This window comes from Haliaeetus albicilla, chromosome 13 (genome assembly GCF_947461875.1).
Source record: "Haliaeetus albicilla chromosome 13, bHalAlb1.1, whole genome shotgun sequence".
Classification (NCBI taxonomy): Eukaryota; Metazoa; Chordata; class Aves; order Accipitriformes; family Accipitridae; genus Haliaeetus; species Haliaeetus albicilla.
The window spans coordinates 36,028,475-36,046,698 of NC_091495.1; the positions used below are offsets into that span (position 1 = coordinate 36,028,475).

The following is an 18,224-nucleotide window of genomic DNA, read 5'->3' on the forward strand; positions in this document are numbered from 1 at the left end:
TCAAATACCAGCTATATTGATTCATGCTGTATACTGCTAGGAACTTTAGTTTCCTTTTCGTGCAGCTACTTCATAATGTGGTCCTAATAATATCTTGACCCCCCCCCCCCTTTCCTATACTAGATATAATCTATGGATAACCATATACTTTCTCTGCCACCTTAAAAAATCCTTACTGACTCCACAGCCCCTAAACTACTGATTCTTTTCAGAGGGAACAGTAAAAATCCAACTACTTAGTATTTCTTATATGAGTTATTCATCTAGATATTAATTTAGATGTTTATATTCTGCTCTTCCTTTCCAGCTTTGGAACAACCTCTTGGTACAGTGAAAATTCTTCCACCTACTTTTCTGGTGATTTTAGTATTGGTGATGTACCATTTGCTCTGGAGACCAAAGACCCACAAGAAAAAGTAATATATTTTTACCTCTGCATTACAAATACGTCCTAGATCTCTTCTGGATGTGAGAAAAGCTTACATGTCTACACATTCCTAGCCTTTACGTGAAACTATGAACCAGGGAGCAAAGAGCAGAAACCCCAGGGCCTGAGAATGACAGTCAGTCCACACCAATCAGTAGAAAACCATCTCTGCTGAGGATTTTTGATCACTACTAAACTGGTATATGTGGCACTGCAGAGATAATAAATGAGACAATTTGTTCAAGCCATTGTTTCTCCAGAAACTTTAAAGTCAGTCTCTTATCATGTGAAATTTAGATGGTAAATAAAACAGGTTGTGTGTAATTCCCAAAATAATCCAGTGAACAAAAATTAAAATTTGAAAACAAGAATGTTAAGCACTCTACAAATTACTGATAGGAAAATTTCAAGTTTCTAGAATTTCAATCAATAAAAGATTCTCTTCAGTTAAAGAAAAGTCATTTTAATGTTACAAAAAAAAAATCTATGGGTAATATTTCCTCTTCTTTCAAGTCAGTTAAAGACTGGTGACACACTTATTCTCTGAATCTCTAGCAGGATTTACTTCTTGATTTTTCACAGTTCAACCCACAGCAGAACAAGTTGAATCCTGACTGGATTTTCTAGTCTGTGTAATGAGTTTCAGCTTCAGTCTAATCTCATTTGCTCTGAACCCACAGGGTTCAGAAAACGCTTTGCAAATTGTTGGCAAAAACTGACAGAAAGTGGCTAGTTATGTCCGGAATGCTACTGCTCCTTGCCAGCTTCTTGCAAATGCAGATGACCAAAATCAGTAAGACTTCTGTTGCAGGGGAAAAGGTGGCAGAAAGTTAAACACCTTCATACTTTAAATGGCACACAATTCCATCTATACAATGGCCTGGTTTCCAAAACAGTGTGTTTTGTTCCAGTCCATGCAAAAGGTTTAAAAAACAAGCATATCACTTGCTAACTTGATTACAAGGCAGAGATGGAGTGTTTTTTCAGTTCTTTGGTTGTTGGTTTGGGGGTTTTTTGCCTCTTTTGTTTCATATGGTATTTGAGCAGGGCAGCTAGATAAATTGATTGATTTTGCATGTTTTTGTCTTGGTCTACCCACTGGCATAATCAGACGTTGAATAGCTCTCAAAGCACCAGTGTTTAGATAATAAACTGTACTTAGAGAATCAGTGTAGTGAAGACAGAAAGGCTTCTTTAAAAAAGGGAAAGAGCTAATTATTTGCATGTTAAAACCTTCACAGAAATACCTATGGCTTCACAAATTAGAAATCCATCACCAACATCCTCTTAGAGTAGCCAAAATAAATCTTTCCCTCAGTGAATCTGGATTATGATGATTATTAAGTTACAAGGTATGGCAACCCTGGAAAACACATCACTTAGCTTAGTTGTTCACTTTTTATGTTTTGTATATAATCAAGCAAAAAAGAGCAAACGGGGTGAAGCAGCTGCAGTGAGAGGGAGGAAATCATTACTCCTCTTTAAACTCCACTAAATTCTTTTCTCTTTCATACTGATAAACCTTGGGACCGTTCCATTAGCTACTGTGACCTTCTCTTGTTTTACATTCTTGTAACTAGCAACACAATCTGGCAGATGTGCAGGTATTATTATCTCTTGCAAACCCAGAGGAGCGATACATTTTCATGCTCTCAGCTTTGTTTAGAAAATACATTGGTGTATAGAGACTGCATAGTCGGGTCATCCAGATAGACAAACTGTAACAGCACGGAGAGGGTAGGATGGAGAATTCCCAGTGCAGAAGCAGATACGGACCATTTCAGCTGTGAGCATAAGCTACACCACCTAATTTCTGGGAAGCTCTAGTTTCCACTGATTGAAACAACCAGCAAAGGACTGCCCTGCTGACTCAAAACCACTGGAGTCAGGGACCAGCACAGTCACCTGCATCGTGATGGCTCAGGAGCTGGTGTTACAGACCTAGATAAATGGTCTTTAGTCTCCTGATGGACTTGCTGAGGCAAGGTTTCCTACAAGCTGCTGCCCAAGCTAGAAATTTGTCTCTTTTGCACTAGGTCAGGTTTGTCCTGGTTCTTTTTCTGCCTTACATCTGGTTTTACGTCTCAGAGGTACAGAAAAGCAGTATTATGGGAGAGATGTCAAAGGAGGGTTGCAAATGTGGCTTATGGCTTAGGAGGGACAGTCAGAAGACTAGTGAAACTTAACATTGCAGGTGAGACTGGGACCAAATGGGCCAGCCAGTGACAATAATCAAAGGAAAGTTTAAAGATAAAAAGGAGAGTTCCTAGTAGTAGAAGTCTATGAAAAATAGACAAAAAAGCAGGATTCACACCAAACACCAAGGTAGAAGTCCTGTAACTGGGAGGACTCTAGTGATGAAGTCTGCCTTTGAAGCGCAGCATCAGCACAGGCATTCAAGACAAAAAAACATATAAAAAAGAAACTATGGTATTTTCAGGAAGGACTTTCCCCTTCCTGGAATTTTTAATTTCTTACTCTTTCCCTATGGATGGGAAATTGTAACAAGAAGAGGAATTTACCATTAGTCCTAAATTAGTTGTCAGACAAAACGTAGATTATTTTCAACAAATTGGAAAAAATATAAATTAGTGTGGTGGACACTATGTCTGTCAGTTCTATACGTGTCAAATGACTGAGCCTTATCACAAAACTGCTGAACCCAGTTCATTCATTTTATTCACCAAAAGTGCAGTATAGTTCGTTATTTTCCTCTGTTACACTATGGCTAATGAGCTTCAGGTCACCTATCAGGCAATCTGCTTAGTGACTGCCCAAGACAGTCATTTCTGCAGAGTCCAATACTTTTGTATGCTTTTGACATGACCATTTGTGCCACCATTACTACTTCCCTGCTTGTTTTGCCCGCTAGAGCACTGTTCCTACCTAAAGGAAGGAAAACTGCTCTAAAGTACTTACCTATAATCCTGCCTGCTTTTCCCAGCACCAGAATATTAGTCCTCTGTGTAATTTCCTCTCCGAGGGAACTGTTCATTCCTGTTCAAACTTTTCTTTCAATTATTTAGAACAGAAGTACTGGACTGATGCAATTGTAGCCCTGTGATGACTAAGAGCTCTTATCACAGAGCTACCATACTGCTGCAAATAATTGCCTTTGTAATGTCAGAAGAGTCATGGTCAACAAACATTCATTTGCCAGGAGAAGCAGTGATAAATGTCATTAACTTAGAAAATGCTTGACAGTTTGTCCAAACAATCTGACAACAACTATGATGTGGAACCATAACAGATGGATACCGGAAGTTCATAAAGCAAACAGTATGGAAAAAGATCTATGCCACAATAAAAGTAGGATAAATACCTTAATCATTAAAATGCATCAAACTTTCTATGGAATGTGTTACTACAATAACATTCCTTCTGGCAAGAGAAAAGCACTGACACTCCAGCTTCATCTTTTCAGTCAATATGCTTACACTGTTGTTATTTCACTTAGTTCCTTTAGTTTTGTCTTGCTGGAAAAAAAGGGATGCTTTTCCAAGCATCTTAGTTCAATAAAATAGTTAGAAATAGCTGAAAAAATCCCTTCCACATAGTCTACCATGTTAGCCAGCCACACTGTAGTTCAGTTTGGAACCTTAATTTCAGGTTGATAAACCTTCCTGCATTTTCTACCCAAAGCTCTATTTTATTCTAGGTTCATAAGCATTAGTGATTCAACACACAAATTTCAATCAAGTAAGGAAATACACCTTTCTACCCAGTTTTACACCAAGAGCCTTTGTACGACTCAATGACTATCTACCTACTCTGAAAAATGAATTTTTGAATGATGAAGTAAAACCACTAAGAATGAGTTTAAAAACCTGCTTTAAATGTAATGTCTGTTGCTCTTCCCATGTCATATGGCTATTCCATTTCTTCCCTTTTTACTTTAAATGTTAGTTACTAAATGTACTTTTCCTGTTCTCATTCAAGACGCCTTCATAGTCCATTGCAAACAACCAGCTGAAATGCTGCATCTTGTCTCAGTGAGAAAGATACTCCAGCTAATGTCAAACTCTGTGGATAAGCTTCATGTTTTGTATAAAATCTTCAGTCAACTCTTGTTGCCAATTATCCCTAAGAAAACAGTCTGAATTTCAGTGAATCAAGTTAACTTACATGAACAGAAAAATACCTCAATAGTAGTAGGGTATAACACTGTAAATCCTTATTTATGAAAGACTCTGTTTATCATCTCTGATGGGTTACATAAACTGTAATTAATGTTTACTAGGGGATGTCCTAGAGGAGAAAAGAGGTAGCTTTTCTGGAAGAAGCATCCTGAACAAACTATGTAACTGTGCATTTGTCTGTAGCACATTTAAAACACCGAGCACCGTATTATGTAAGTTATGATAACCATCTTGTTAGTCTTGTAACAAGAGATGTTTTAGCTTCTTGTTTCAGAAATTCTAGCAGTTGCTGTGCTATGTCTTATCACAGCTTCTCCCAACATGTGGAATTCCATGATTACAAATAATTCTGAATGTTTTGTTGTTTAAATGTAAGTCACTCTAGTTATGTCTAAATTTCACTGTGTTCTGCAGAAACAAGTTGCCAAATGTGCAGAAAATTACAAAGGCGTCTGTATGCTACTTTAACATTTCCTGCCACTATACAAACATTTCCTTCCAATTTCCTTAACCCCACAATGTGTATATGACAAACAGAACCCATTCCAAGAAATTCTGTTTTCTGTTGGTTCCTTCTCCCTCCTTTTCTTATTACCATAATGGGCCATGAAAAGACAATTTAGACAGCCTGGTTTCCAGGGTAAAGGGATCTTTTATTAGGGCTTGAAACTCAATGTCCTCTATAGAAAGCAGGTAACAAGAAACTTGTGAACAAAAATACTCTGAAAAGTGATACACAAGCTCTGGAGGAGCACAGTGTAAGATTAGAGACAGTTAATATTGCAGTTATCCCATGTTTCTGAGAGGATACACAGACAGAATATATTCATGTCGAAATTTCAGTATACAGAGACTAAAACTGCATGACATTTTCTGCTAATCAAAATGTTATGCAAATCACCTCTCTGTCCTAGTTAATTAAGCCTAATTTAGGCACACCTTTAGAACACTTCAAATACTGATTTACACAACTTTTGTGCTAGTTTATTTCAAAACCATAATAATTATGATGCATAAATAGTCATTGACACCCATGCAAACCTCCAACAAATTCACATCTCATGGGGATAAGAATCTGATCCATTTGCTTAGGATGAACCCTCCTTGAACCAGGGAAGTTAATAGGCCCCAAGGAAACTGATTACAATGTGGTTTTGTATTTTCAACTAGTTTTCATAGTCTTCAAATTTCATTGAATGGATTTCCACTTACACTACACCAAATCGTATTTCCACGTATGACCAAAATGTTCGTTTTAGAAAGGCAGTGGTAGGTGGGATAATTTCTATTCAAGCTATGCTCTCCTACAGAGGAATTTACGTTGACTGGATGGTAAAATGATCCATTACAGCAGTAATTCCTAACTCCAGCAAACATGCATCTTCAAGGTAAACTAGCAGGTTCTTTACCTGTCACTGACCAGTTTCATCACCCAGAATCCATCATGTCTGTTCCCACTATAAACACAGCTAATACAAATGACAAAAATTCTCTAAATTATTGCATTCTAGTGAAGGAGAGGTGTAACTCCATGGCTTCATATTCTTTCAGGGTTTCCAGCTTTTGTTTAGACCTTCTCTAGCATGACAGATTCCTTCTCTGAAGAGGTAGATGAAGTGGTACAATGTGGTTTAAGATGCCAGCTTCATACCCTTTATGCACACAAAGTTACTTCCTCATCCCTCAAGGCTAGGGTACGGGCATCTCACACCAATCTTTATTAAGAAGACTTGTTCTTACAAGAATTTGTCTACCTGCCCTCTCTTGATGGTTTCACGTAAACTCGACTAACAGAAATCAAGTGCAACTCAGTGCTGCAAAAAAATGCAGGAATTAATTTGCTCATGGTACTAGCTTCTTATAAAGACTATTCACTAGCCTAAATCAAAGAAAGAGTATTTATGTGGCCCAACCTTCCCCCAGTAGAAATCCTTGGAAAAATACCCACTAAATTCAATGGACAATATATCAGGCCTCAGCTGAATATATTCACATGCACGTATGTTTCCAGTTAAGCCTAATATTTGCTCATGGACCAAGTACTGATTGTAAGGAATAGGTAACATTAATAAATACTCAACCTTAGTCCCGACATCTAGATGGCAACCAAAACCTAAGACTAAATTACAGTATTAATACTCATCTGGAGCCACATGTTTTGATTTACATTAGGTTCAGATACACATCAGCATGAGGGTTCTCAAGGCCTGGAGAAAGCTGGCAACATTCCTACCCATATTTTTTCTTGTTTGTGAAAACTTGTGGGAACCAAATATTTCAGGTCCCATGTGTGCATTTGCAGAGTGCTCTCAGTGTACAGCTGATCACTATTTTGCACTTTTGGAACTTGGGTAGATGATTGTGGCTAAACACAAAGCTCATGGCTTCAACATAGCCCTAAAGATTAATTTATTTACTTTACTCCACTGAACAAAGCAGGATAAATCACAGACAGATGCTCTCATTTATCTATGTGGTTTCGTATACAAAGACACTGCAATACACAAGGAGGATCGTCTGGAAATGCACTGAGCCCATCGAAACAAAGATCGAAAACACAGAGACCACCAGCTCCCATTTAGCTTTACCTGAAAAGAACGTGATCACACCCAATCTAATCTACCTGTACACACCAGGATTTTCTCAACTTGTATCCTGGGTTTGAGTAGCCAAGTAGCACTATGTCAAATCAAGATTTCTGCAATACACAAATTGTGGTTCTACCAATAGGTGAAAGTTTAGGGGTCCATAAGACAAAGATCTCAGATGAAAATAGGATTACTTGCTCTTTAACCAAAATCCAAACCCACTTGTCTTCTGGAATTTTTGAAAGAGTTTCTGGTTTAGGGAATGTTTTGCACATAGCTCTGCAATTCTTTATTTTTCTTAGAATTTGAAATACTAGGAGTACTGTGAGAAAGACTGTAACCACAACACTGTAAAAGAAAAAGAACTGTTTTGCCACAAAAGCCTGCTATTTTCACATTTTGTTTGTTTGTTTCTTTGTTTGCTTGTTTGTTTGTTTAATTTTTAACCCAAATTCTTGGTTAAAGAGATGAGAAATATTATGTAAGTATTCAATTTTCTTCTCTCACAGAATTAAAACTAAATTACTCAGTCATTTATAATCCTTTTTCTCCTTCACTGAGTTCTCACACTGCCATTGTACAGATTATAAGGGGTCAAACTAGCTACCCGTTTTTCAACAAAATGTAATTCCATATTTTGCCATTCTTATTTAAATTGAATAAGAGTAGTGTGAGATCTGTACATTGACTTGATGAAAACTCACAGAGAAGCCAGTCTTCATTTACAAGCGTGACAGAATCTGGCTTTAAATGTTTAAGTATTAGCATTTACTCCTGCTGTAGATAAAGGTCAGAGAAACATGAAGTTAGTATACATTAGATTATAAATCTGAGTTATTTCAAAGATGCATATTGCATTAGAGCCAAAATGTATATCCTGAACATCTTGAGACAAACATTTATTATAGCATTTATGACATATGAGAGAGCACTGAACCAAGAGCAGCACATTTTTGTTAAATCTTTAACAGCAGTGTGTGAAAGTGATAGCGAGCCTTTGCAGAGTGGATTGCGTAGCCAGACTTGATCCAAGGGCTGTTTACACCCTACCCTCTACAATGGATCTTTGAATGCAACCTTAACACAAATCAAAAATCCTTTTAAGCCAGCTGGTCAATCACATGGCATCAGGCTTCACAAGGAGAGTGAAAAATCTTCCGGTCTTCTGAGGAGATGAGGTTCCTCATCCCCTTTTGCTCAATGAGTTGAGGACATTCACTCAATTACAAAGCTGGAGAGAGGATGGATTATCATCTCCAGGTGCTCTTGCTTGACTTTGTTAACTTGGCTCCCCTAAAATGAGAGAGGGTACTGTGCAAAAGACTGCCCCATCCTGCAAGGATACATCTGAAAGCAGTTATTTGCCAAATGGGATGAAAACTGGTTTTCCTACATAAGAGGAACATCGGTTCCTATTATTGCTGGTTATGGCTGCCTCACCCTGCCAAAGCAGAGCAGCACCATAGCGTTCAAATTGGAAAACCAACCAAACAAAAAAGCCACCACCCAAAATTACAGCAAATGAAAATCACTGACTTTTCCCAAACACAGTGGCTAGCTGGCCAGTTTGCTATAGCAATCTAAAGGCTCATTCATTAAACAAAATTGCGCAAAACTACCATTCTTGCTTTATGAGTATATTGACCAGCAAATGTTAGTTTTCTGCCAGTGGAAAAATCTCTCATTTTTAAAGAAATATTTGAAGTGAAAATAAAGCTGGTTCACTTTTTCCACAGAGCTGTGAAAATGAAAGTCTTTGCCAGGTGAGCTGAGGGTAAGTATTTGTTTGAATAGCTCTACTAAAAATTACAAAACAAAATGTGCAAAATGGGGTGCCTAAGTTCATATTTTGGCACTTAAATACACCAGCCAGCTTACAGGAATGTGTATCAACCCAGTGCTTCCCTCCTCTCAGTGAAACAGGAGTTGTTCCTGTTCACCATTTGGGAAACTGAGGTACTTACATCAGTGCCTGTGTATGACTTTGGATCCTTGAACTTAGGCACCTGAGTAATTTTAATTTCAGAGGTGTACAGTGGCATCTCTGGCTGCAGTTTGTGCCATGTTCCTGCTATTGGTCCACATTGCTAACGCTGTTGGCAGGGTGCAGTGTTTTCCAGCCTTATTGCTTAACTCCTGCCTGAGGTGGCTGTGCTCCACCTACACTTTGTTTTCTAAGTATGAACTCATTTCCAACCACCTTACAGACAGAATCTTGACTACTGTCGCAGAATCCAGCAGGAGCCAGGAGGATTCTGGCTGTTTTATGGGAATGTGATCTGAGGTGCACAGTTAAAAAATACGCAGATATATTCAAAAAATAAGAGAGTATTATTTTGCATTTAGGTAGTGCTCCTTTACATGTCTCAGAGTATCTTACAAAACGGTCAATATAATGTGCACCTCTATCTAGTTCACAGAAGACTGGATGGGCATTTCAGAATGGTAAGGATTTGGCCCTCTGACACTGAGCAGAAATACAGAGATTAAACAGGCTGCTGAAACAGTAATTCTCCTTTCTTTCTCAGTGTTTCAGGGAGTGTTACTTTGACAGCCATAATGCGAAAGTTTATGCTACCATCATTCCCACTGCCTCTTCCGTGCCTAAGCAGAACAATTCCACCTCCAGGGCTCTCAGATCTGTACCCTTCAAACCTACTTGATTTAGAAAATCCCAAGCTAATTAATGACAGATGAATCAATACCTGGTCACTTTTATACTGACTTGCTCTTCTTCATCTTGTCAAAGAGAAGGCAAGAAGCAGGTAGAAAAAGAGCGTGCATAATATTGCTCATGTCTCTAATTACAAGAACTGTGTTGTGCAATGAAAAGTCTTTTAACAGAGCAAGAAGCAAATTCTGTGAAGTACTATCATCTGGTGAGTCACACTGCTCCCAGAACGCATTAACTCTAGTCCTCAGTATGAGATTCGACAAATAGCATGAAGCCTGGTCAAAAGGTAACTGCACTGCTTTAACCCTGCACAAATCCAAAGGCTCATCTTAGATTAAATGTTGTACAGGTCTTTCCCCCCCAGCACATCACATCCAAACCACACTATTTATATAGCACATAGGAAGTCAGTATTCATAACAGGAGAGGTACAGGATTCAGATAGAAGACCGTTTACTGATTTCAGCCAAGTTTTGTGTGCAGTAAAGAAGATGAGCCAAAGAAGAGTAAAAGCCAATAAGAATAGTCTAATACTATTTCTTTCAGCTCCAACAAGTTTTTAATATAGTTTTATGTAGCTCTTTCTTTTTTTTTTTCCTTTTCTCATATGGCCATGGTTAAACAGCTCAGCTTGTGCTTTGGTTTCAAGAGCAAAGCCAAATCTTTGGCTTGGCGTTACCTTCAACCTTTGGAGAAAAACAAGGGCAATCTGAATTAAAAATAAAAATGCTAACTCCACCCCACTTTCATCTCTGTTTTCAAAAAGAATTAGTTCTCTGAAGTGTAGATAATGCTAAATATGGTGTGATAGGGAAATATCCTTATGCTTTTGAAGAATGAAAGACCCCCTTATCATGCTGAAAATCCCAGGCCACAATTTCTGTTCCTGTAAACTAGAACCATTCCACTGTACACAGTAGGAATCACCAACAGAAAAGTTGGTGCCTAACTTATTCAGAACAATTTTAAAGGCTTCATAGACAACGCATAGTAGCAAAGTCAAAGACTTTTTGAACCAGTAAAATTAGAGTTTTAAAGTGTGACTAATGATCTTTAATCCTTTACAACCCATGGTTACTTTAAGTGCTCAGAAGATTATTAGTTTTAAGTGTTTAACATACCACACAAATGGCCTGTATCAATGGAATAAGCCTTGCATAAATACTTCCCCACAATCTGTTGTGTGTGAGAGTAAAGAACAGGTTTCAGAAAGTGTTAGTTTTCAAAGTGTTTGCTTAGCCTGCTTCCCACAAATATTTTCAACCCTTTCAGACCTGCTCCCATCCTGTCTGCCCACACACACATGCACACCTACCTCAGGCCTCATTTATTTTGAAGCTCTCTGTGACCAACAGAGAAAATCTAAAGGACTGTTTTTGGCAGAACTGTTCAAATAAAACAGATTCTAAATATTTAACTTTTCCAAATAATGAGCATCACAGGGAACAGCAATGTTGGCATTCAGTCACCTAATAAGGAAACATTTCTATTATCGCTTATGTGAAGACAGTTCTGTTATTCTTTCCACATATTATACATTGTATGCTTTGTTTGTTGTTTTGGTTTTTTTGTTTTTTAATTTGGGAAGATTAAAGGTTGTTTGATGGCTTGAAAATAACACAAAAGGAAGCTCAGTGCACGATGCTCCCAGGAGATTGTGAAGCTGTTGCAACCAGAGCTGTTGCTGATTAAATCTGTCTATTGTTTTAAAGCATTCTGGGCCAAACCAATCAACCACTAGCATAATTAATGAAGTCCACAAGGGCCTTTAGTGGGACTTGTTTTCATCAATCAGGAGGAACAAACAGACTAAAGAAGAGTGGAAATGCCTGAGTATTTACAAACCTGCTTGCCTTGGGTCATGCTTGTGAATAATTGCAGTACAGTCCCGTAGCAAGTACCACTAAACACTAGAAATCTTGCCTCATACACGTAGGCTGATTTAGATAAAGATAAGGTGGAGGTGAAGACACAGGCTTTCCCTTGCACCAAAGTCATGGGCATCCTCTTTTTGCTCATGTTCTCCATATATATTTATTGCAGTCGTGCAATGGCAGCTACAGTTTGCAGAAAGAAGGGAATCTTTGAAGTTGTCAATCAGTTGCAAGGAAAAAGAGTGAAAATCCAATGTCATGATTTACATGACTGAAACAAAGAAACCAACAAACAAAACAAAAGGCAGGAAGTCTAGATGCAAAATTGAAACTGAGAGAAAGGGTTTAGGTAGTGCCCTTTTATTTAGAGAAATGTAACTATTTCAACATTTTTCTCTTCATGTCCACCTCCTGTAGCATGTAAGTCTGTGAAGCTCCTTATTGTATTCAATAGTCCTGTACTAGACACCACCTCTCTGCTGAAAGTTTTGCTTCTGCTCACATTGATCTGGTCAGACTGCAGCAGCCCTCCCAGCAGCAGAGCCAGGGTTCAAGCCCTGGAGTTCCTGGCTGGCTGCCCCCAATGTAAGCAACGAAACCACGCTGTCTCCCTGCACTAGCTGACGTCAGATGCTTTCGCATACAATACTTTGTAGGCTGCTTAAGTCTCCCCAGTGACATCCTGAGGAAGTAAAATTGGCACAGAATATAGGCCAAGACTCTGAGCACTGGTCATTCAGACTAACAGTGTTGATGTTAAGACACTCGCATTGGGTTTTATTTGAAAAATACAAATGAACTTCCACAAAAAACTTACAGCCTTGACTATGGAAACATTCTTCCTTAGAAAAGCAGTGGATTAATGCTGAAAATATACTCCACTAGCTTTAGCATCAAACACCTAGTTGCTCCCACAGTACCCTGCAGTAAGGATACCACAACTGGACATGGTATCCCTGAAATGGTCTCTGAAATCCTACGTAGATAGGTAATAACACCTTTCCATGCTTACTCAATCTAGGAATCCAACTCTCTTTCCTATCCAACCTAACTGGTTGCTCCTGAGAGCTCTCAGCTTGGTTTTGGAGTCACTGCATTTTCAGAATACAGCCTGCAAATTCATAGCATCATCTACAGCTTTTATTCCTTGATTATTCTCCTCAAAAGGCTTCCAGTTTATGCCTTTGGCTGCAATAGTCAAAAAGAGAATGCGGAAGAATAGAGAGAGGAGAAATCAGTGTTACAAGAAAAGCTTAAAACAGCAGCATTTGAGACTGAAGAACGATACCTAGGTAAAAATATCAAGAAATAGGCAGTGAAGATCAGCTATTGACAGAAGAGAAAGCAGACTGCAGAGAAAGGACTGGAAACAGAACAGGGAATTCTGTGTGTATAACCAACACTGAAGATGATTAATTATGCCAGAGGTAACAGAGACTGTGATAAAATTGCATAAGGCTCCAATAAAAGCAGGTATGAAAAAAGGTGAATTAAGCTTAAAGATAGCATTCTGACCTACAAACTTTCTTTCTTAATTATACAGGGAACAAAAAGATCCAAAGCAAGGCTTTTTTCCTCTAGCCTTGCTGTGGACAGGGATGCTCCATATAAAAGTCACACAGGATCATTTTGACATTGTATTGAAAAGGTAACTGCACCATGACATCCTTGAGGCTAGCACTATGGTTTGTTATGTGACATTATATTCTCAGACATGCATGAAGATATTAATAAATACTCAATGCTTCTGAATAGACATATGCTTCAACGTGCAGAACACATCACCTCATCTGGAGAGAATGAGGCTGTACAGAAAAGTAATAAAGAGAAAATACTTTGTTCACACTTTCAGCTGGCAATACAACTGGAGTAGCTGAGCCCTTGTGCTGACAGCACATCCATTAAAGTCAAGAGGAATTCCAGCTATGCACTAGCAGCAGGATTGGGGTGGACTGTCCTATTATCACTGATCCAGCAGACTGATATACCACATACTAACTACTTAAAGAAATGAGTGTGCACTGTGTTTCCAAGAGAGGCAATAACACCATCATCAGTCCTGTACCGCTAATGTCCCCATTTAGAAGAAAAGTAAAAGAAAACTAAAAAAAAAAACCTCCAGGCCTGATTGTCTTCTCTCCTCATAAGGCTTCCAAGGGCATTACCCTTCTAATGACAGTGGAGTCACTCCTGTTTACACCACTCTGAATAAAATGAGGCTTCATGCCTGCTGAAACTAAACCACCTACTCCTACAGTCATTTGCTATTATTATATTAGACTGTTTAGTTAAAGGGGTGAACTACAGGATGTGTGACTACATTAGAAGTCACTGTTTCATACTTGGGATGTTGGCAGGGAAAGGGGGAGAAGTGACCTTTCAAACCACTGACATTCATACTGGTATTTTTGGCTTTGCTGCTTCTCTCTTGTATCAACTCAAAGAAACTAAAAATCATCTCAAATTGCTTTTTAAACCTGATTAGAAGCTGCAAGAACCCCAAAATTATAAGTCCCTTAAGCTAGGCGGGATGTAGCCTTTATTCAGCCAAACAGGAGAGCAATGAGAATAATGATTCTCTCACTACCTTCAGGCAGCAAGGGCTATTGAGATTATGGCTTTAGCTACATGGTGGGAGTTTTGGGAAAGTCAGAGAGGAACCATCCAAGATCAGAAGTTACTTACACTTCCGCTCCCCAGTCCAATTAGGTAAGTAAACCAACAGAAAGGGTCCCTACCTTCTTGCCAGCCAGAATAACTAGGCACAGTGCTGTTGTGAAAGAAGGGTGAACTACACCACAACAGAGTGTGATGGTCATGAACCTCTGCAACTAATCACCTCCCCACCTCTGTTAAGAGTCTCCATTGTAACAGTGCCTGTGGGTGAATTTGCTACATGACAAGTAAACATAACCAGACAGGATCAACCCTTGTCAGCTCTTACATCAATGGGAGTTTGCCTCAACACACACCTGAAAACTTGGCCTCATGACTGAGGGAGACGCTCAACCCTTCCTACAATTTGAACCTGAACAGCTCATGCAATCCTGAACTATCTTCTACTTTCTTGCCAAAACTGTCTCAGCTTTTTGGGGCACGAGAGGTGTTAATTTGACTTTATACTCCTCTGCTTCCAGATCAAACACCAGCCAGTCTGTTGCCCTGATCTAACTGGGTGCACTGGAAAACAATTCAAGGGCATTATAGGTCACCTACATTTGAGGAATTTATGTATTTATAATGCATTCTAGTTTAACAAAAACTGCATCTAAGCAATCATCCAAATAGAGGACAATAAAAGTCCTTTCATTATAATGACTTTTCTTTACCCACTGAAGGACAATAAAAGTGGTAATTTTAAATAACATTAAGATCTCACTGGAAAGCAATGAAACAAGGTAACCAACTGTTTAAATGGTGATAATATAATTTTTTTCATAGCTTGTTATGACTATAATAGGGTTGGTTGAAAAATTTCATTGTGATTGTCTTTGGTGGAAAACCAGATCTTTAAATGAAAAGATGTTTTTCATTCAAAGAGTTTGTTTTTCATAAAAAATGTGATTTTTTTTTAATGAGAACAAAACAAAAACAAAAACCCACAACAAGTGTTTCTTTGTGTTGAACTGCCCAGAGAACCAGAAAATCCAAGATGCCTACAAGTGTTCTGAGGTATCCCTGAGTTTTTAAAAAGGGGAGATTGCTATATCCTGCATGTATAGTCAGCCTAAGGACCCTGGCCCCTGAAAAAGAAGGGACTAATGAAGTTTCAAAATTACAGCTCCCACAATCACTCCCACAGTGACTTGTGGTCAAGCATTACTTTGACCAATCAGTATTTTGAGTTTTGAGCCAAAACTATTCAGCTTTTTGAATTTTCATCTTGAAAATACAATTTTTAGCTGAAAATGCATACCTTTTCAAAAAAAAGTTCCCTAAGAAGTAATTTTTTTCCTTAGAAGGCTGCATTTTCAATCAGTTTGGTATATTAAGCTTTGCCCTCTCTTTTCCCTTGTGTTTTGTAATGCATCAAGAGAATTTAAGATCTGAAATTTAACTTACAGCCTTAATCTTATTTAAACATAGTTTTATTTGTGGTTGAATGCGGATACTTGGCCTGCCGTTCTTAAACTAAAACAGGTATTAAAAATAGCTTAATGAAAAACAGTGGTCTTTCTCTTCAACCACTGCTTCTTCTCCAGTAACATAGAAATCTAGTGCATTAAGGCAACAATAGTTAATGTTATTTCTAGGCAGTGCAGAGTGCAGGGAAAACATAGTGTCTAGCATTTATCTGGAACAGTCTGCTATGAGAGAAGACAGAGCATGATGGACAGGGTGGAGTGAAGCAGAAAGCAAGCCAGTAATAATACAATACTTGGGGTATATACAGCATCTTGCAGATGAAAAGATCTCAAAGTGGTTTTACGTACTTTAGCGATGTAATTTGGCTAGAACAAATTCCCTTGTGCCAATTATGACCCTTGGTGTGGCTTTTCATGGAAAGGAAAGGAGACTACACCAGTCCCAAACAGAAAAGCCAGTGTGTTGCATTAAGGACAGGCTAGGGGAAAGGATCCATGGATGACAGCATTAACCTGGGACATTGGTAGTCCATAAAAGCAGACACTGCAGTAAAGGCTTGGACTGATGCAACAGCTGCACTGCAGATGTGTGGCCAACACACAGGTTTTGGGGTGAATTCCACTCCTCCCACAGAAGACCTTGTAGGAGTTGAATTTCTCTTGCTTGGAAATGGAAAATGCTAACATTATTGATGAAGCCTCAAAAAGTTCCCTGCATCACGTGGCAATTTTTTCAAGAATTAATGAAAAAGCCAAGGATCTATTGGAAAATAATTAAGCAATGCATGAACTGTAGCACGAGCTATCAATCTTTTCAGGAATGCTGTTCAGAGATACACCGTTTGACAAATAAGACAGTTGGAAGTCATATATGATAAATCATCCCATTAAAAATCCCTCCAAATTTAAACCACCGTGACTGCCCAGAACCTGATCTACCAGGGAACATCTTGAAATTAATTCAGACTGACAGAAATGTAAATGTCAGGAAACTGAGGTAAAACTTTGACTCCAGCCACCAGGGCTGATTCATGTTACATGGCTACTGGTCCTTCCATGGTTCGTAGCAGTAAAGAGTTTTTATGCAGAATGTGGCCAGATCAAGCAGTAGAATGCCACAGTTCACAGAAGATATTAACAAGGGAATATTTTGCTATAATTGTTTTTGGCTTTTTTTAAAACACTTCTTTCTCAGTTATTGGAAAGTTGGACAGTTGGTCATTTGACTTATCTTCATGGAAGAAAGAGAAAATTTCCTCAGAACAGTCTAGTCTGTCATATAAAACCAGAATAATCTTGCCAGAACAGCTCACTGGATGACTTTGATTAAAATTAAGAGTGAAACTTAAAATTAGCATTTTTAAGAATTTTTATCAGCTCACAGATGAAGACATAAGGAGTTCTTAACCTTGCAAAATGTAGGAGAGAGTTTGGTGGCTACACTTGGAATGATGGAATAACTTTCTTCACCATCTATATTCCAAACAGGGTTTCTTGTTCAAGAGCATAACCACCAATTTACTGAAGTTTTGAAAATATGAGTCTCAGAGCTCTCTGACATTGCAGGTATTTCTTTCACTTTGTAACATATTTTTTTACTGGCTTGACCTCAAGAGTAGTATTGGATTCTGAATATTTCAGAAAAAAAAGGACAATTGTTTAGATGCCAGTTTGCAAATTTAGATGCCAAATTCTATATGCTTACACTTGTCCTGGGCCTCCTGCCCAAGAAAGTGCATCAGGATCAAGAAAAATTTTGCCTTTACTGTATTGATAAAGATATGCAAAGGTTACTGTCTATGTTCATTGTTTTTAGGGTTGTTGCCTGGGGGGGGCAGGGAAGGGAAGGGAAAGGAAGGCATCTCTGCATGCAACATTGATGTTTTCTCCTAACTATCAGGTCATTGGGATGATGATGGAAGGCCTGGCAGCTCTTACTGTCACCCCTGCTGGACTTCTAATTGCCAGCAAAATTTGGAAGACCTATCTTCTACATACCACCCAGCAATCATAGTATAGCCATAGCCAGATCCAGACTGTCTTGACTGAAACATTTATCTATTTCCCAGAAAGATTATGTCTTTAGATATGATCCAGTCCAACATGTTTCTGTGCATTAACATGATTTACATGATTTTTTTTGCATCTGTCATTAAAGTATAGACTGTTAGCCTGACATCCCTCTTAGGATTTATGAAGCTTATTGATGCTTTTATGATTATGCAATCTGACATCTGGTAAACTGTGGAAAGCTGCGGATAGGTGGGGGAGTGCATGTCTAAAAACTAAAGGAGAACTTCAAGCAGGACTGTTGTGTCATTTACTCGCTGCAGAAAGTAATCTGATATAATTAAAAATGGTCAGGAAAGATTACTATCTTTTGGCATCAAATTTTAACACATGCAGTAAAATAGAAATTATCAACCTTGCATAAAAC

The 18,224-nt window shown here is 38.4% G+C and overlaps 1 protein-coding gene across 3 annotated transcripts in view; it reads right to left on the reverse strand.

The window, feature by feature from the left end:
- The window catches only part of SMOC2 (SPARC related modular calcium binding 2), a 149,391-nt gene that overhangs the window by 47,218 nt on the left and 83,949 nt on the right, over positions 1-18,224 (reverse strand). The gene's annotated exons all lie outside the window — the stretch shown is intronic.